This window comes from Chrysochloris asiatica, unplaced genomic scaffold (genome assembly GCF_000296735.1).
Source record: "Chrysochloris asiatica unplaced genomic scaffold, ChrAsi1.0 scaffold00162, whole genome shotgun sequence".
Lineage (NCBI taxonomy): Eukaryota > Metazoa > Chordata > Mammalia > Afrosoricida > Chrysochloridae > Chrysochloris > Chrysochloris asiatica.
In genome coordinates this window covers 760,554-782,124 of record NW_006408680.1, presented here as the reverse complement: position 1 = coordinate 782,124, position 21,571 = coordinate 760,554, and the positions used below count along the sequence as shown (strand labels likewise).

Here is a 21,571-nt window from a genome sequence, read left to right as displayed (position 1 = left end):
ATTCGGGCTATACTTCCTCCAACACAGATTTGTTTCTTATGCCAGTCCATGATACTTTTCATATTCTACTCCAACACTATAATTGAAATGCATCAATTCTTCTAAGGTCTTCCTTATTCATTGTCCAACTTTCACTTTCATTGAAAATCCTATGGGTTAGGTTAGGGACACCTTAGTCTTCAAACTGACATCTTTTCTCTTGAAATTGTAAAGAGGTTGTGCAGCAGATTTGCCTAATGCAATACGCCATTTGATTTCTTGACTGCTGCTTCCATGAGTATTGATTGTGGAGCCAAGCAAAATGGAGTCCTTGACAACTACCATCCCCCCTCCCCCATTTTTTATCCTGTTATTGATTGGTCCAGTGGTGCGGATCTTTGTTTCTTTACATTAAGGTGCAATCCATACGGAAGCCTGTAGTCTTCAATTTTCATCAATAAGTATTTCAAGTCCTCTTTGTTTCTAGTAAGCAAGCTTGTAGCAGCTGCATGTTGCAGGTTGTTAATGAATATTCCTCAAATCTTGATGCCACGTTCTTCATATAATCTAGCTTCTCAGATTATTTGCTCAGCATACAGATTGAATAAGTATGGTGAAAGAATGTAACCTGGGCTCATATATTTTCTGATTTCAAACCAAGAGCTAGCCCCTTGTTTTTAACAGCTGCCTCTTGGTCTATGTATAGGTTCCTCATGAGCACAATTAAGTGCTTGAGAATACTTTTTCTTTACGTTGTTATCTATAGTTTTTTATGGTTCACACATCTGAAAGTGTTTCCACAGTCAATGAAGCACAAACAAACATCATTCTGGTATATTTTATGCTTTTGGCTTATAGCCAACTGAAGTTAGCAATGATATCCCTAGTTTTATGTCTTCTCCTGGATGCAGCTTGTATTTCTGGCAGTTCCCTGTCAATGCAAACCTTTTAAAATGATCTTCAGCAAATGTTTACTTCTGTGTGATATTAATGATACTGTTTGATGATTTCTGTATTCCATTGGGTTACATCTCTTTGGAATGTGTACATATATGGATCTGTTCCAATCAGCTGGGCAGTAGCTGTCTTCCAAATTTCTTGGCATAGATGAGTGAGTGCCTCCAGTGCTACATGTTTGTTGAAATTTCAGTGTGTGCTCTTGTTATTTGCCAGTGCCTTCAGTGCACCTTGGATTTCTTCCTAAGTATCATTGACCGTTGATCATAAGTTGCCTCTTGAAATGGTTGAACATCAACCATTTCTTATTGGTAGAGTGACTCTGTGTATTCCTTCCGTCTTCTTTTGATACTTTCTGCATCATTTAACATTTTACCCAAAGAATCCTTCAATATATAAAGTTGAGGCTTGAATTTTTGCTTCAGTTCCTTCAGTTGGAGAAATGCTGAACGTGTTCTTTTCTTTTGGTTTTCTAACTCCAGATCTTTCCACAGTTCAATATTTGATGTTGTCTTCTCAAGCTTTCCTTTGAAATTTTATGTTCAGCTCTTTTACCTCCTCATTCGTCCCATTTGCTTTAGCATCTCTACACTGAGAAGCAAGTTTCAGTGTCTCTTCTGACATCCATTTTGCTATTTTCTTTCTCTCCTATCTTTTCAGTGACCTTTTGCTGTCTTCATGGAAGATAGTCTTGATGTCATCCCACAGCTCTTTTGGTCTGCAGTCAATGGTGTCTAATGCATTAACTCTGTTCTTGAGGTGTTCTCCAAATTCAGTTGGGATATAGTCAAGGTCATATTTTGGTGCTCTGCATGAACTTGTATATGAACAATTGATGATCAGTTCCACAGTCTGCCTCTGGTCTTGTTTGGCTGATGGTACTGAGCTCTTTGACTGTCTTTTCCCACAGATGTAGACAATTTTATTCCTATGCATTCTGTCTGATGAGGTCCAGGTGTATGGCTGCCTTTTATGTTGCTGAAAACAGGTATTTGCAATGAATAATTCATTGGGCTTGCAAAGTTTTATCAAGGTGATATTTTCCTACTAATGATCCTTTTACTTGGTTTCCTACTTTCATTTTCCAATCATCAGTAGTTATCAGTGCCCTTTGATTCATGTTTGATCAATTTCTGAGTGAAGAATTTGATAGAGTTCCTTAATTTTTTCATCGCTGGCTTTAGTGGTTGCTGTGTGAATTTGGATAATAGTGGTAGTAACCGATCTTACTTGTTGTTGTTGTTGTTGTTAAGTGCTGTCAAGTTGCTTCTGACCCATATTGACCCTATATATGGTTTCCGACGATCAGCTGGTGAGCTTGAACTGCTGACCTTGCAGTTCAAACGACTTTGCAGTCTGGTGCATTAACTCACAGAGCCACACCAGGACTCTGCTCTTCCTTGTAGAGATATCGATATTATCCTATCACAGACAGCGTTTTACTTCAAGACAGATCTTGAAATGTTCTTGCTGATAATGAGTGTGATAACATTCCTCTTCAATTTGTCATTACGGCATAGTAAACTATATGATTTTCAGATTCAAAATGGTCAATACCAGCCCATTTTAGCTCACTAATGCTTAGGATATCAGTCTTTATGTATTTCATTTCATTCTTAACTGCTTCCAATTTTCCTAGCTTCATACCTTGTACATTCCATATTACGATTATTAATGGATGTTTGCAGCAGTTTCTCCTCATTTTGAGTTGTGCCTCATTAGCAAATGAAGGTCCTGAAAACTTTACACCATACATATCATCACAGTCAACTCTCCTTTGAGGAGGTAGCTCTTTCCAGTTATATTTTGAGTGCCTTCCAACATGTGGGGCTCATCTTCCAGTGCTGTATCTGACGATTTTCTGTTGCTCTTAGTCATCTTGTCATTTTCAGTTATTCTATCTGACAGTGTTCCACAGCTATTAATAAGCTTTTCAGTGGCTGACCATTCAGATAGCCCACGTCTCCTTCTAACTATACTGTCTGAGTTGAATCTCTGCTGAAACCTGTCCACCATGGGTCACCCTGCTGGTATTTAAAATTATTGCTGGCATAGCGTCCAGCATCATAGCAACATGCAAGCACCACAGTACAACAAACTGCCAGACAAGTGTTGGGTGGATGGCATTAATGAACAGAGAGTCAGAGCCGTCCCCTAAAGCCAAAGCCTGAATTTAGATTTCTTGCCACCTAAACCTGTGCATCAAAGAGCACAGCCTTCGGTATGAATTACATCGCAGTGTAAAGAAAATAAAAATCCTCACCACGGGACCAATAAACAATATTCTTATCAACAGAGAAAAGATTGAAGTTGTCAAGGACATCATTCTTCTTGGATCAACTATCAACATTCACGGAAGCAGCAGAGAAGAGATCAGACGACTTATTGCATTAGGTAAATCTGCTGCACGAGACCTCTTTAGAGTGTTGAAGAGCAAAGATGTCAGCTTGAGGACTAAGGTGTGCCTGACCCAAGCCATGGTATTTTCAATAACATATGCATGCGAAAGCTGGACAGTGAATAAGGAAGACCACAGAAGAATTGATGCCTTTGAGTTATGGTGTTGGAGGAGAATATTGAAAGTGCCATGGGCTGCCAAAAGAACCACAGATCTGTTTTGGAAGAAGTGCAGCCAGAGTGCTCCTTGGAGGCCAAGATGGCCAAACTTCATCTCTCATACTTCGGACATATTGTCAGGAGGGACCAGTCACTGGAAAAGGACATCATGTTTGGTAAAGTGGAGGGTCAGAGAAAAAGAGGAAGGCCCTCAATGAAATGGATTGGCCAAGTGGCAGCATCGATGGACTCAAGCGTGGCAACAGTAGTGAGGTTGTACCAGGACCGGGCAGTGTTTCGTTCTGCTGTGGATAGGGTTGCTATGAGTCAGTACTGACTCGGTGGCACCTAACAACAACAACAAACCTGTGCAGGGTCACTATGAGTCAGAACCGACTCCACGGAACATAACCATCACCACCAAACCAGAATAAATTTCTGTTCATTAGTGGATGGCATTTATGAACAGGAATTTATTCCAGTTTAGAATACAAGAAATATAAATTTAAGGCTCTGCTGTTAGGAGAAGGCTTTCTTTCCTGTGGGCTCTGGGGAATAGCTCCTTTGTGCTATTCATGTGGCCTGGTATTTGTCTTTTCCCATCTCTGCCTGTTTGCTTAATCTGCCTTTATAAATGAAAAGAGATTGATTTAAAACAGACCGTATACAGCTTTTCCACCCCTTCCCCCCTCCCCCTGAGCATTGCCATCATGATCATCTACCGGGACGTCATCAGCCATGATGAGATGTTCCCCGACATTTACAAGATCTGGGAGATCGCAGATGGGATGTGCCTGGAGGTGGAGGGGAAGATGGTCAGCAGGACAGAGGACCACATTGATGAAACACTCATCGGTGGAAATGCCTCCTTGAAGGCACTGATGGTGAAGGCACCTACAAAAATACAGTAGTCCCAGTTGTTGGCATTGTTACGAACCATCACCTGCAGGAAACCAGCTTCACAAGAAGTACATCAAAGAATACATGAAATCAATCAAAGGTAAACTTGAAGTAAAAAACCCAGAAAGAATAAAACCATTGCTGAGCAAATCAAGCAAGCACATCCTGGTGAATTTTACAAAGTCCCAGTTCTTTCTTGGTGAAACAGGAATCCTGATGGGATGACTGTTCTGCTGGACTGTCGTGAAGATGGTGTAACCCAAGATATGCTTTTCTTTAAAGATGGTTTAGAAAGGGAAAATGCTAACAAATTTGGCAGTTATTTGGACCTGTCACCTGTCATCCTAGCTGGCTGCTGCTCTTCATCTACACAATGCCAGGACTTGGACAAAATGTGACTGTTGTCATCTTGAGACCTTGATTTATTTGAAGTAGAGACATATATATTTTTTTAAGGGAAAAAAAAAACAAAACCAAAAAACCAAAACAAAGCATGTAGGTTATCTAAAACTAAAAATGCATTTGAAGTCATTTGAGAATGCCTCTCAGTTGAATATGTAAATTCATCCTGTAGTGCCCCTGGAGAGGCTGGACCCAGCTGTAGGTCAGTGCAACGCTGTGACGTGAGAGTCTGCAGATCACTTCCACAGTGAAAACCACCTGTGTGGGATTGGAGACTAAAAACGACAGTCAAAAGTCTTGACTCTTGATTGAAATAAAGGGAGAGACTATGGTCCTAGCAATGCCAACCTGTCACCCAGCTGCCTTGCTGCCACCTTCAATTCTACACTCCAGCAGTACTGAGCTTCAAGCTTCTTCCTGCTCCAGCTTTTTATGTATGAAGTTGTATTAGTGTCACAGACTGGACATTCTTTATTTCAACCCCTTGCTCTTAGCTTCTCCCGGCTCCCCTCTCAGTGACCCTTCATCAGGCTCAGCCTTAGGACCCAGGGTGTTTTCCAGAGACTCTTCCTCTCAGAAGTTGTGCCAGCCTGCTTAGGACTCAGGCACCTTCTCTGTCTGATCCCATTGGATTGATGCCTGTCCCTGAATATATCACACCTGCTTTATTAGCTCCATCTCCCCACAACTATTAGAGTGCCAAGTGTGTGTTGTGTTTCATGCACATCCAGTGTTGACACAAAATAGATATTCAATAAATGTTGTTGTTGTTAAGTGCTGTCAAGTCAGTTCCGCCCCATAGTGACCCTGCACAGGGTTTCCAAGGAGCAGCTGGGGAGCTTGAACCAATGACTTTGCAGTTCAAGCCAACTTTGCAGTCCAGCACATTAGCCCACAGCACCACAAATAGGTGATGAGAAAATTGGTTCTCCAGATGAGACTACACATGATAGATTGGGACATTGCTTCATTGAATGAATACACTTGGCATTTATTGAAGAAATTATAGGTTTATAAGTCACATAGGTGGACTCACAGTTCTCTGGAACTCTGCTAAGCTTGAAGTAGGCAAAATATAATCGCAGCATGTCTCATTAACTTTTTCTGAATATTCTTCTTTTAAATGCACTCCTCAGGTATACACAGAAAATTGTGCTTGTGTGACATCAGAGTGTAGCTATGCTCTTGTTGTGTACCATCGAGTTGGTACCGACTCATACCAACCCTATGGGCAGCAGAATGAAATACTTCCAGGTCTCCTATGCTAATTTTATAATCGTTGCTAAACCTGAGCGCATTGTGTCACTGCATCAATCCATCTTATTGGGGGTCTTCCTCTTTTTCTCTAATCCTCCACTTTACTAACATAATGTCCTTCTCCAGGGACTGGTCCCTCCTGATAATATGTTCAGAGTATAAGAGACAATGACTGGCCATCTTGTCTTCTAAGGAACATTCTGATTGTACTTATTCCAACACAGATTTGTTTGTTCTTTTGGCAGCCCATGGCACTTTCAATATTCTCCTCCAATGCCATAACTCAAATGCATCAATTCTTCTACAGTCTTTGTTATTCAGTGCCCAATTTTCACATGTGTATGAGGTTATAGAAAATAACATGGTTTGAGTCAGGCACACGTTTGTCCTCAAACTAACATCTTTGCTCTTGCACACCTTAAATAGGTCTTATTCAGTGATACTTCACACAAAAAACTTTAAATTAATGTGTGTATTTTATGAGCAATAATTTGCAAGGGTACTACAAGAAGGCATGTATTGTTCTTCTCTGTTGCTCAAGAGAGATAAAAGCACAGATCCCCAAAAGTACCTGCACAAGAATGTCCATCCACAACCACGTAGAGGAGGGAAGGACTGATGCAGCACCTCATGCATCTCAGGAATCACTGGGGAGTGGAGGAGGCCTCCTACAGGGATTTTGTTTTTAAGTGCCGTTGAGTTGATTCCATCCCATAGCGACTATGTATAGGGTTTCCAAGGAGCGGCTGTGAGCTTGAACCACCGATCTTGCAGTTTCAAATGACTTTGTAGTCTGATGCTTTAGCCCACAGTGCCACACCAGGACTCCAGGATTTAGTTATGTCTTGATTCCATACAGATAGGTTTCTACAAGAAGCTTAAGTCATGTATAGAAAACAGAAAGTCAGAAAACACTGCTTGTGGATGAACTGAATGGGAAGAAGTTCTGGGAGATGGTGTAATTCTATGTCTTGATTTGGTTTGGTTAGATCATCCATGTACTTATCAAATTGTATTAAATGATACACTGAAGATTTGTATATTTACCAAAAATAAGTAAATTGTAGACAAAGCCCTGGACTGCCAACGGCTCCTCAGAAACCCTACACAGGGTCACTGTGAGTCAGAACCTACTTGCTGACAGTTAACGGCACATTGTTAATGATATGCATTAAGATGCGCCGTGATGAAAAATGAGCTTATCATGGGCTGTAGCTCTCAGCAGTAAATTGATGTTACCCAGTGGAGCCCTGGTGTGGCACTGTGGGTTCATGCGCTGCACTGCAAAGCTGTTTAAACTTCAAGGTCAGTGGTTCAAGTTTATCAGCTGCTCCTTGGAAACCCTATACAGGGGCTTAATGGGTATTGGTGTAAAGCTGTAGGAGCCAAGTGCTGGACTGCTAAATGTAAGTCTGGCATTGGGAACCCTTGTATAATCAGTTTGAAGGCACTTAACAACAAATGTTGTTTTCTGAGCTTTGATGAGGGCAAGTAAAAAAACGTATTGCCACTAGGGGTTCCAGTTCATTCAGGCAGGAGTTTGTTCCATAAAAATGTGTTTATACATGTCTCTACAATCACTGGGTAGCTGCAGACAATTTCTCTTAGCATTAAATTTAGTCTCATTTGTTGCTGTTGTTGTTAGGTGCCATTGAGTCGGTACTGACCCATAGTGACCCTATGCACAGCAGAATGAAACACAGCCCGATCCTGGGCCAACCTCACTATTACTGCCACGCTTGAGTCCATCGATGTTGCCACTTGGCCAATCCACCTCGTTGGGGGTCTTCCTCTTTTTCTCTGACCCTCCATCTTACCCAGCATGATATCCTTCTCCAGCGACTGCTCCTGACAACATGCCCAAAGTATGAGAGACGAAGCTTAGCCATCCTGGCCTCCAAGGAGCACTCTGGCTGCACTTCTTCCAAAATGGATCTATTGGTTCTTTTGGCATCCCATGGCACTTTCAATATTCTCCTCCAACACCATAATTCAAAGACATCAATTCTTCTACGGTCTTCCTTAATCACTGTCCAGCTTTTGAATGCATATGAGGTTACTGAAAATACCATGGCTTGGGTCAGGCGCACCTTAGTCCTCAAGCTGACATCTTTGCTCTTTAACAGTTTAAACAAAGGTCTTGTGTAGCAGATTTGCTTAATGCGATACAGCGTTTCATCTCTTGACTGCTGCTTCCATGAGTATTGATAGTTGATCCAAGAAGAATGAAGTCCTTGACAACTTCAATCTTTTCTCCATTGATTAGAATGTTGTTTATTGGTCCAGTGGTGAACATTTTTGTTTTCTTGACATTGAGATGTAATCCATACCGAAGGCTGTGCTCTTTGATGTTCATCAGCAAATGTTTTAAGTCCTCTTCACTTTCAGCAAGCCAGGTTGTATCATCTGCATATCGCAGGTTGTTAATGACTTGCATTTAGCAGTCCAGTGCTTATCCTACAGCTCCACACCAATAGCAACTCATTGGAAACATTGGAAAGCAAAGTTGCTTTCTCCTTGGGCTAGTTCCCTAACTGAACAGCCATTACAGCACTCAGGCGTTCCAGGGTAGGAGACTGGCAGAGTCCTAGGCTACTTCCCACTATACCTGTATGGCTGTTGATGTTTGAAAATAAGTGTGAATGTCTGGACCTGGGTTCCTTTCACAGGGACATTTACAGGGCCCGGTTCATCTGCATCACACCTAACATTTTCTTGTGAATTATGATATGGACAGCTGTACAGGCTAACCTTGAAATTAGACAATTATCTGCATTTGTGTTCTGTCTTCAGGAAGCCCACGCAGTCTTTGCTGACAGGATATTTCTCCAGGATGGTTTTTCACTTGTGTCTGCTCATAACATTACTGCTTGAGACCGCTTTATTTTCCACATCATCCTGTCTGTTTGGGGGCACTTGGATCTGAAAATGTCTAAATTTGATTCCTCGTGTGTTCTTTATAGAGATGTTTTCCCCCTCACAATCTGGTATGTATGCAACTTTGCTTTCCTGTGAGTTGCTGTTGACGCCATGACATTGGGTATTCGGTGTCTGGGGCTGGGGGTAACTGGGTCACTGGTGGGACCTCACTGGTTCACCATCAGGCACAGGACCTTTTTGAGGGAAGGCAAGTTTCACTTCTCTAAGTCATGGATACACCTCACAGCATCCTCCCTGACCCCAAAGGGCTTTGGATCCCTAAGATCCATGTGGTCCTCTGGGGTCAGGGTCGTCCTTTAGACCCGCTCATTTCAACCGGAGTCCTGGTATGGATAAGTATGGTAGGATAAGCACTGGACTCCTAACCACAAGGTCATTGGTTCAAACCTGCCAGCCGCTCCTCAGAAACCCTACACAGGGTGACTATGAGTGGGAGCCCAACTTGATGACAATTAACAATAACATTTCTTAAAACCCTGGGACTTCCTTTGTCAACATATGAAGAAATAATGATTGTGATCTTTGCATCAGTATTTCTTGATGGTTTCTAACAGGAGGGATTACAGTTTACTTCCTACGTCATACATCTAGAAATGGCAGCTGAAAAGAAAAAATGATTTTCAGGTTGTCAACTGATATCTCAAAAAATGAAGGATGTCCAACTTGCTAATCTGTGCAAGTAAGAAGTAGAAAAGGGACAAGTCACATCTTTATTCTTGGACACCCCGTGATTTTGCCTTGATGACAAGTGCTCCTGGATTTTCTATCAGGTGGTATCTGATCGCTGTGGAAGGGCCTTATCTTTCAACTTCAAGAATTCCCTCCCAGTTTTGTGCTTTAGGCTTTATAATACTTACAGACTTAGTGATGAAACCCCTCAGCTACCTTTTACATACTCGGGTGCTTGTTACTCATTATTGTTATTAGAACTATTAACGTTTCAGCATCCCATTGAGAAGACATCCTCCATGGAGAGGAAACTTCTCTGTATTTTTCACTTCTGTTTCCATAAGGAGTCCTGGTGTGGTGCTCTGGGATAAAGCACTGGACCACAAGGTTGGTTTGAACCACAAGGTTGGTGGTTCAAATTCACCATCCTGTTCTTGGAACTCTATTCAGGGTCACTATGAGTTGGAACCAATTTGACGACACTTAGCAACAACTTAATGTCCATGATGGTCATCACCTGGGAAATAATTGTTAAATCACATTAAATATTATTGAATGATTGCTTCAAATAATAAATATGTTGTTATTGTTAGGTGTGGTCATGTAGATTCTGACTCTGAGCAACCCTGTATAGGAATTCTGGGGCTGTAAATCTTTATGGGAACAGAAACCATGATCTTTCTCCTGAGGAGCAGATGGTGGGTTTGAACTGCCAGTCTTGTGGCTTAGCAGCCTAGTGCTTAGCCTACATAAGTGACTAACATTTAGGAAACTCAAGATTTGTTCTTTCCACTAATTTAAGAAATGAAAGTTTGCATATTAACCTATGGCTGAGGAGACCAGTATACTTATTGTTTTAAATAGTAGATTTCCATGTCATAACAGTGCTAACTTCTGATGTCCTTGTGGTTGTTGTTAGGTGCCATCATGTTGGTATCAACTCATAGTGACCCTGTGTACAACAAAACGAAACATGGCCTGGTCTAGTGACAACCTCACAATTGTAGACATGCTTGAGCCCATTGATGCTACCTACCACTTTGCCAATCTATCTCGCTGGGAGTCTTCCTCTTTTTCTCTGACCGTACACCTTACCAAACATGATATCCTTCTCCAGTGACTGGTCCCTCCTGACAATATGTCCAAATTATGAGAGACGAAGTTTGGCCATCCTGGCCTCTAAGGAGCACTCTGGCTGCACTGCTTCCAAAACAGATCTGTTGGTTCTTTTGTCAGCCCATGGTACTTTCAATATTCTCCTCCAACACCAAAACTCAAAAGCATCGATTCTTCTTCAGTCTTCCATATTTACTGTCCAATTTTTGCATGCATATAAGGCTTTTGAAAATACCGTGACTTGTGTCAGGTGTACCTTAGTCCTCAAGCTGACATCTTTGCTCTTCAGCACTTTAAAAAGGTCTTATGCAGCAGATTTGCCTAATGCAATACGTCGTTTGATTTCTTGGCTGCTGCTTCCATAAGTGTTGATGGTTGGTCCAGGCAAAATGAAGTCCTTGACAACTTCAATCTTTTCTCCATTGATAAGAACAATGTTTATTGGTCCAGTGGTGAGGATTTTTGTTTTCTTTACATTGAGATGCAATCCATTCTGAAGGTCTTTAATTTTCATTAGTATTTTAAGTCCTTAAAATTTAAGTATTTTATGTCCTTGTTGTTAAGTGCCGTCGAGTCAGTTCCGATCCATAGCAACCCTGTACAAAGGTTTGTGAGGAGCAATTGGTGAGCTTGAACCACCGACCTTGCAGTTCAAACCCCTTTCGGTCTGGCACATTAACCCACTGCGCCACACCAGGACTCCATTATGTCCTTTGACATTATTATTATGTCCTTACACAATAATGGAAAAACAAACAAATCCACTACCACTGAGTTGATTATGACTGCTAGAAATCCGGTCTAGGGTTTCTAATACTGAAAATCTTTATGGGAACAGAAACCTTAGTTTTCTCTTGCAGAATGGCTGGTGATTTTGAACTGCCAACCATCTGGTTAGCAACTCATTGCCTATTCCACAGTGCCATTAGGACTCTGTGAGTTTAGACAGTAGCCAATATTAAAAACAAAATCACTGATGCATCATTACTTGTGTAACACAAATAGTGGTTTTGGTCTCAGGGGATGTTGATTAATTATTAGTGAAATGAATTTAATTACAACATGATTGTATTTTAATTCATATGACAACTTGTTTTGTGTAAAATACCAGGGAAAATGTGCAATGCATTGTAAGTCTAGATTAATATTATATAAGAGGGTTGAAAATTTCGTGGATAATTCCATGATCTTTTAATTCCATTTATTCCATGAACTTTTTGAAGCCCCCTCATATGTGGACAAAGAGAGATAGTTGCAATTTAACATTGGTGGTGGTGGTGGTGTGCCTTGGAGTTGGTTCCCACTCATACCAACCCTACATAGGATTTCTGAGGCTTTAAATCTTTGTGGAAACAGAAAGCCTCATCTTTCTTCCACAGAATGTCTGGTAGTCTCTAATTGTTAACCTTGAGGTTAGCAGCTTGACTCATAACCAGTATGCTATCAGAGCTCCTAATTTACAACCAGTAGTTAAATATGCATGGATGAATTTTATTGAAGATTATTTTGAAGTATACTGATAGGATAAATGAAGGCTCATGTCTCCCAAACACCGAACCGGAGAGACACAGTGGCTACCTAGCCCTGTTTTTTTTCTATGAAGTGTTATATTGCCCGTATTACTAAGTAGTCATTCAAGATTTCACACATTAATATTTTATGAGGGAACTTAAAAAAGTTCATGGAAAAATGAAAAGAGAATGGGATTTTTCTATAAACTTTTTGAGGTCCTCTCATATGTGATACAAGCTCATTCTATAGCTGCTTTACCCTGGTACAGTCAAAATTGGACTATCCTCTCAAAATAGTCAGACACTTTGTCAAGAACATCAACCATGGGCAAGTAGACCAAGTGGACAGTGCATTTAGACCAAATCCATTGCCATATAGATGTACAACAAGAAAAACCCAGAGAGGTTTCATCTCAGCAAAATCAGTCCTGTGCCGCAGAGTAATCAGTGGGTGTGTGATTGAACATTTCACAGTGGAGCTGGTAAAAGGATGCAAGAAGCTGAAACAATGGTGCCACCTCCTCCCACACATGGTTTTAATCCCACCTGCTATGAGGATGTAAAGGAGCCCTGATGTAGTGCCGCGGGCTAATGCACTGGAGTGCAAGGTTGGGTTGAACTGCAAGGTCTGAGGTTCAAGCTCACCAGCTGCTCCTCTGGAACCCTATAAAGGATTTCTGTGAGTCAGAACTGACTAGATGGTACTTAACAGTAACAACAAAAAAAGTGTGTAAAAGGCAGTAGAAATGTCTATTAAATTATCCTAAAGAACAGGAAAATAGGATCTCCGCATGGGTTAGTCCAGGAGGCCAGAAGGCTTGGGAGCCATCATTATTGTTCTAAGACATGTCAGGAAGCTCTGTTGGCTTTTGCCCTCTACCAGATGTCAAGAGAGAAAACCAGGTTTAAATGTCAACATAAATAATATCATTGCATAAAAGGAAGTATGTCTTAATAGCTCATTTCCAGTGGTTGTGAGAATCAATGCACTACTTTTTCTAAAGTGTTGTTGTTGTGAAGTGCCGTTGTGTCGATTCCTACCCATAGCAACCCTGTATAAGGTTTCCAAGGAGCAGCTGGTGAGCTTGAACCACCGACCTTGCAAAGTGTAGGTTTCAGATATCTATTAGAACTCAGACAGGAAATTCCATTTATTAAAGGCCATATATGTCTTGTCCCTCGAATAAGAATCCTGTACAGCTTCTTAGGGCCCTTTGTCTATAGAGAGTGATAAGAAGAGATTACCTCAGCTGTTTCCTCAGAATGGAAGGCCCCTTGCTGGACCTCTGACCTTGATCACTGTCCACTCCACCATGCACCAGAGAGCATCTATAGTCTCTCCATTTTCACAATATATGCCTCAAATGTGTCCATATGTGCCACAGCATGTACTGTCTCGGATCACTTCTCAGTTCTCTCAGCTACGAATAGAAAGTGTGGAAATTCTCTCCAAGGATAGATAATTTATAAGATATCTACATTAGCATTAATCAGATTTTAATTTCTAAAAGAGATGAGTTATTATGCCAGAAAAGGTACTTAATTGCTTTATTTCAGTAGTAGATAAGTTATTGTCTCTGCATGTCCCTATCCCCAGCACTGATTTTGTAAACTTCATGGCAGCATTTGAAAGACGATATTGATCTTCTTACACACTATTGCTGTTATTGTTGTGGTTAAGTGCTGTTGAGTCAGTTCCAACTCAAAGCAACCCTGTACAGGGTTTCTAAGAAGTGGCTGGTGAGTTTGAACTGCCTATCTTGCAGTTCAATCCAACCTTATAATAGAGTGCTTTTCCTACAGCACCACACCTGGACTCCTTACAAGTTATGGCAGATATAATGTAGGAAATACCATATTTTAATAATCACTGCCTTTCATTCACTAGATAAGACTAAAAGAAATAATAATTATTATCTGCACCCTGCCTATGACGTCAGAGCCCTGGTGGCACATTGGTTAAGCACTCGCTGTTAACCAATAGGTCCACTGTTGGTTTGGTCCCACCAGTGGCTCTGCACGAGGAAAGGTCTGGCAGTCTGGTCCCATGTAGATTTCAGCTAGGACTCTCTAGGGGCAGTTCTCTGTCAGATACTTTCACTGTGAGTGGGAGTTGAAGGGCCAGTGAGTGACCATCACCTTACAAGTACTGAAACACAATTATGAAACAGTTATGTGTCACTGAGTAACTGGCAGAAAATTTCACCAAAAAAAGAAAATGCAATAATCCGCTTATTTCTTCATGGCAGTGATAGTTCTATAGGCGGCTGGATGTTACTATTTTTTTTTTTTTTTTTAAAGACAAGTTGGAGCATTTAGAATTCTACAAATTAATCTTTAGAGCCATTTAATACGTTGCTATTTTAATTGCTGTTGAGTTACCTCTGGTCTTGACTCATTGATGCATTTGTGGGTCCACACTGATTATTATCTATAGCAGTGCTAGGGCATTACGTTTGGGGTTTTATTTTTTCCTTTCCCAAATGTATGTATTGAGTTTCTATAATACGTTTCTCAGAAATCTTGGAGGCAGTTTGGATTATACTAGAAGTTATACATTTTAGGATTTGATTCCCTACTCACTAGAGAAACACTGTTGACTACACTTACTTCCTTGCTATGAAATCTGTTTGCAAACTCTTTATTCATTGACACCCACACGTGTAACTGAAGTGGAGCCTCTTCCTTATACAAGAGAAGACTTGAGGGTCAAAGTATTAAGACTGTGTTATGAGCTTGAACGAAGCTGCAGCCTCAGCTCCTCCTTTTTCAATCATTTTAAAACTTACTTGTATTTACTTTTGAATCAGTATAGAAAATACTCTCCCATTTCAAATTCTACTTTAAAATTATTCAAGTATAGTAGTACCAAAGATATAAAAATACAACTCCCACAATTATTAGAGTTAAATCCTAAGAAAAATCAAGTTCTTTACCAGGCTTGCCTTTAAATGAAACAGTACACAAAATTAAAGCTACTACCGGCTTTTTCGTTAAGGAGCTCTGGTAGTGTAGTGGTTACGAATTGGTCTGCAAACCTCAAGGTCAGCAGTTCGAAACTACCAGCTGTTCCGTGGGAGAAAGATGAGGCTTTCTGCTCCTGTAAAGATTTACAGCCTCGGAAACTCTGTACAGGGTCGCTATGGGTCAGAACCGACTCCACGGCACAGAACCACCACCAGCAGCAGCTTTTTTGTTAGAATAAGTTTAATTATGAACACAGTTTTTGTTGTAGGGTCTCTTAGATTCGCATTTCACATACTTCTGTGAAAGGGTCTTTAAGGAGTGAAAACAAACTGTAGAAAGTGAAGTTCTTAACAAGACCCCAGAAGGGAGATGGAAGTGTCCCCAAGTTGTTGCTGATGTACTGTGCAGTGCCTTTGAGATGGTTCCGGTTCACAGTGACTCCAAGCACGAGAGAACGGAACTCTGCCGGCTCTGCGCCAGCCTCACAATTGTCATTGTTACGGCCACCATGTCAGTCCATCTTACCAAGGCTCTTCCTCTTTTCCCTTGACCCTCTGCTTTACCAGCATGAGTCTCCAAGCCCAGAGTAAGTCATGGGAACAGGCTGCTACACTGCACACATCTGGGAGGTGTCCACAGGCCCTGTGTAAACCGTGCCTCACCCGAGCTGGCTGACTGAGAACCTCTTTATTAACCAGATCCTCAGATGACTTGTTTGCCCATCATAATTTAGAACAGCTTGGCTCCAAAACTGTCTTCACGTGAGGCACACACACCCTGACGGTACTCTGCAACCCTTGAATCCATTTCCATTTACTCAATTCCATGTGGACTCAGGAAACATTGGTCTGCCAGGGCCGTGTCTGTGGTCTGGGTGTTTTTGCACAGTGAACACGAAAAGGAGATGAGAGTCTGTCTCCGTAAGAGGGTGAGCTTGGGAGCCCTGGGGCACTGTTCAATGCCCCCTCGGGTCCATGTGAGTCTGAGTCCAGTAACTACAATGGGCTTTTCACAAAGGACAGGCCCAGTCCCTAGTACCTCCTGTGATGCCACAAAGCACACAATATGGGAATTCACAGGGTCTTTCTGCTTTTCTAACTGTTTCTGAGCATTCAGGTTAGAGAAGGTGCTTTTAGGTGAAAGAGTACCATATAATTAATATTAACTTGATCATTTATAGAAGATGTGGATGAATGAGCCTGACAAATCTTTTCCCAAATCAGCATTTCTAATAATTTAGGCAAATTTTAGAGAATTGTCCAGTGATAAACAAAACAAACCCACTACTGTCTAGCAGATTCGGACTCATAGCGACCCAACAGGGCAGACTAGAACCGCTCCCTTGGGTTGCCGAGGCTGTAAATCAGGGAGGATGGGTTTGAACTACTGACCTTGCATTTAGCAGCCCAATTCTTAATCCACCTTGGTCGGATGATAAGACCCTGTGTAGGGTTTCTGAAGCTGTAAATCTTTGTGAAAGCAGAAGGCCTCATCTTCTCTGAGGAGCTAGAGGTGAAGTCAGACTGCTGACCATGTGGTTAGCAAGCCCAACACGTAATCCACTAAGTCATCAGACTTCATGATATGAAAGATGACGAAAATAAATTTAAATTGTTGTTGTTGCAGTTGTTAAGTGCCGTCGAGTCGGTTCCGACCCATAGCGACCCTGTACAGGGTTTCCGAAGGTGTAAATCCTTACGGGAGTAGAAAGCCTCATCTTTCTTCCGCGGAGCAGCTGATAGTTTTGAACCGCTGACCTTAAGTTTCGCAGCCCAATTCGTAACCACTACGCTACCAGAGCTCCTATAAATTTTAATAAGCGATGACTAATGTTCAGCATATTCCTAAATAGAGGTTTGTTTATTTTAAATGAGTGTTATTATAATGAGTAAAACCCCTTCTTTCTGATAACCCTGTGTCAGTGGGCTTTATGACTGTCGATAAACAAGGGAGGTCGATTATCGTCCATGCTGTGCCTGTCTCTCTATAGCAAGAGGCAATGCTGGTTCATGGTTCCGTGGGCTAATAAAAAAATCCCTTCTGTCTCAGTAAAAGATAGATGTTCAAATTTTGCTTTTGTGTGCAATAATGATGAACATGTTTGTCGACGCTGTTTTAGCCAGTTTTGCTCAGGTTCACCCCCACAGTAATCCAGTCCAAAGCAGAAGTTAGTCATCATACCCAGAAGTCAGTCATCATACCCGGAAGCCTTCCATTCCAGGCAATTTAAGAATCAGATTTCCTTTTGCATCCATTCTTGATTGCTATACAAAGTTGTACAGACTGATCAGTAGACACCTTCAAAGCATAGATATGTATGTATTACAAAAAATATTCAGTGGAACAGACATCACAGAGAAAGAAGGATGTACATTTCCCCAACTGTTCAAGTAGAACTTGTTCATATACTTTTTTTTCCTTTTGATCATTATTTATCTTTTATTCCTTTTAATGTTTTATTGTGAATTATGTGATAGTTTACATGGGAGAACATTAGCTTTACATTCATCCTATCGTATATCATTTCATTGCCATGGTTAAAATCTCCATGCATGAAAAACCAACCAAAGGGTATACTCTGCAAGCCTGCCCCCTGGTCATCAGCACACAGCTCCTCTCCCTCTCTGGATCTAAAGTCCCCAGCTGCTCCATCTCTCCATATCATCATCTCTGCCTCCATCTCTGACGTTACTGCTTCACTGGGTAGGGTCCGCTCTCCATTCTTCTCCCTTCATAGTCCCAGGGACCTCCGTTCCTAGACTGCAAAGTTAATCACTCCCCTCCTTGCTACAAAATGTCTACCTTTACATTTCCAACCCTTACAATCAGTTCTGATAACAATTTCCACTATTGTACCACAAGAGACCTATCATCATATCCTTTCATCAGCTCCGCCCAGACAGATTGGATACTACTCAGTGGAGATTCTACCTTTGTTCATATACTTCTAAAATGAAGATTAGTGAGTATCATCATATCAATATGATATTAAGATTTTATTTTTTAATAAAATAGTGTCTCTGAAACCCTATATACACTGTCACTATGAGTGGGATCCAACTCAGCAGCACTTGATACCAACAATAACATTGACAAAAAATGAGTGTAACAAATGATTTGGACTTTCCAGTCTTTGCAGTGCTTCAAGACTATATTCTTTGTAGTTATTTAAACTTAAGGTAAAAAACCACAAAATTACAGATGTGTATTTAAAGTGTGGACTCATGTTGTGGCACTATAGCATTAGCACTGGACTTTGAACCCTAAGTTCAGCAGATCAAACCCACCCACTGCTCCTCGGACACCTATATAGGGTCGCTATGAGTCGGAACCGACTTGACAGCCTTTAACAACAACAACAACAGCGATTTAAACTACGTGAAGAAAGTATACAGTTTTCTCGTAATTATTTTCAGAGGTATTTGAAGGAAAGAGTTGAGAAATTCCTGTTGTTATGAAAAAAAAACACAAGTCAGTTACTTAAAGTTGACTCATTCTCTTGGTGACTCTCTGTGTGTCTTATCTGAACTGTGTTCCACAGGCTTTCCAGTGCATGTGATCTTTCCAAATGGATCACCGGGTTTTTCTCCCAAAAAGTCTCCCAAAAAGTTCAACTTCTAACCTTTCAGTTAGCAGTCGAGTGCCTTTTCTGTTTGCCTCTCCCTAAAGGCTGACTTGATTCTTCTAGGATAAATGACCTAGAAACAAAATCAATGGAATTATTGTGAGACTCTTTGGGAGAGTGCTGTGGCTCTGTAGGATACACACTGGTTGGCAGTTTGAGGCCACCAGTCGCTCCTTGGGATAAAGGTGAGGGTTTCTGCTCCTATGAAGATTTATAGCCTTGGAAACCCTATTCAGGGTCACTATGAGTAAGAACTGACTCAATGGCACTTAACAATCACAACAACTAAAAGGTCACTTTCTGTGCTAAAAGCTGGTCCTGCTCCAGATGCACGTACATCCCCCCTGACTGTGCACTTTCTCTCATCCTGTGTACACACCGTGATAGCATCCTGGTCTATTCTGCAGGAAGGCAGAGCATGTGGGATACGTTTTTGTACGTCTGTCCCCTGTCCCTCAAGCAGACTCATGGTTGCTGTGAGTTACTGTTGAGTAGATTCTAATGTGTGATGCCCGCATATTTGCAGAGTAGAACTGTGTGCTCCAAAGGGGTTTTAAGACTCAAGTTTGGAAGTATATCATCATCCAGTCTCTTAAAGCTCTTCTGGATGAATTTGAACCACCATCCTTTCCATTACTAGCTGAGTACCAGCTGGGACTCCTTCTAAGCAAAGTGTGCTTGTGTTTGTTGTTGTGGGTTCTGACTCATCATGCCCACCATGCATGAAAGGACAGAATGCGGTCCCGTCCTGCACCATCTGCACAGTCATTACCTCTGTGGCTGTCTCTGTGTCAGAGTAGGTGTTCTGGAAGCATCCGCTAAACCGTCGGCACTTCTATTGTAAGGGTGCATCAGGGAAGTCCAGAGAGATGGTCCCGAGTTTCACATGAGGAGTCTCTAACGTCTACAGATCACAATGGACACATTCTTGATTGATTGATTCCCCAATTTGTATCAGTTCACAAATAGGTACCTAGATGTTTTATTGAAAATACAGACTGCCATCCAACTGCATATATTGTTGTTGATTTGATTTCATCCTTCCCTACTGACTTTACCTCGGGATCCAAACACTGAACCCTGTTTCTTGATACTGTTTTGGGGAGCTGGCCCAATGCAAAATGGAACCAAACACTGCCCATCCAGTGAGGGCTTCTGATCCACACATATTTCATTGGTTGATGCTCAGAAGTGGATTGCCAGGTCTGTCTTCCAACTTCAGCCTGGTCTGAAAGCTTTGCTGAAACATACTGCACATCTTATTGACTCTTAGACCTCCACTGACATATGGGTGCTGGCTGTGTGTGAGGTACCCTGGCTGGGATTCAAACCCAGGTCTCCTATGTAGAAGGTGAAGGTTCTGTCCCTACATCATATCGCCCCCCTTGTAGCCCACAACCACCCACATATCCTTATGGAGAGGAATCTAACATAGTCACCAGAAGAGAACGTTCCTGAACCAAATACCCACAAAATATGCAATGAGTGTAGTACTAGCTTGCTTTTGCTATTGTTTTCAGTATGGGTTGCACCTCAATATGAAGAAAACAAAAAATCCTCACCACTGGATCAATAAGTAACATCACATAAACGGAGGGAATATTGAAGTTGTCAAAGACTTCATTTTGCTTGGATCAACCGTCAGCACTCAGGGAAGCAGCAGTCAAGAAATCAAAGGATGGAGGTTTTGGGGTTTCCATCGTTTTCCCCGCTTGTGGTCCTGAATCTGGCTTACTCAGAGACAGCAGAGCTTGAGGTCCTTGCTGGTGTGAAATGACTGAGTGCAAACTGGTGGTGGTTGGAGCAGGTGGTGTAGGGAAAAGTGCACTGACAGCCCAGCTAATCCAGAACCACTTCATAGATGAGTGTGATCCCACCACACAGGACTCATATTAGAAACAGGTGGTGATAGATAGGGAAAGCTGTCTGTTGGGCATACTGGGTACAGCTAGACAAGAGTACAGTGCTGTGAGAGACCAATACATGAGGACAGGTGAAGGCTTCCTCTGTGTGCTTACCATCAATAATAGCAAATCATTTTTAGATATTAACCTTTACAAGGAACAGATTAAACTAGTAAACAACTCAGATGACGTATGTATGGGGCTAGTAGGAGACAAATGTTATTTACCAACAAGAACAGTTGATACAAGACAAGCACATGAATTGGCCAAGAGTTGTGGGATTCCATTTACTGGAACTTCAGCGAAGACCAGACAGGGCATTGAAGATGCCTTTTATACACTGGTAACAGAAATACGTCAGTACCAAATGAAAAACTCAACGGCAGTGATGGTGGAACTCAAGGTTGTATGGGGTTGCCATGTGTGGTGTTGTAACAAGGTATTAATAAAGTTCTGTCATCAGAAAAGAGCCTTAAGCTGCACTGATGCCTGGTCCTGACTTCCTGGGAGGAGAAGTATTCTTGTTGCTATCCTCAGTCTCATGGAGACACTCCTGTACTTTCCAGCTCTCACTAGATCAGTGAATTATTCTCTATTTGAGAAGTTCTTCGAAGACTGCCTCCTCACACCCTTGTCTGACTAGAAAAATGCACCTCTGATTACTGCCCAGTGTTTTCTCTCCCCTCACACACATACACCTCTGCCATCCCAGGGTTTCCATACGAAAAGAAAATCATGCTCTGAAATGGAACCAAACTAGACATGAAATTCTATTGAAAACAGTGTCT

At 41.6% G+C, this 21,571-nt stretch overlaps 2 pseudogenes; both read left to right on the top strand.

Annotated features, from left to right (window-relative positions):
* Window positions 1-4,202: 4,202 nt before the first annotated feature.
* Window positions 4,203-4,790, top strand: LOC102836760 (annotated as a pseudogene).
* Window positions 4,791-20,652: 15,862 nt separating this feature from the next.
* Window positions 20,653-21,218, top strand: LOC102829888 (annotated as a pseudogene).
* Window positions 21,219-21,571: the final 353 nt, after the last annotated feature.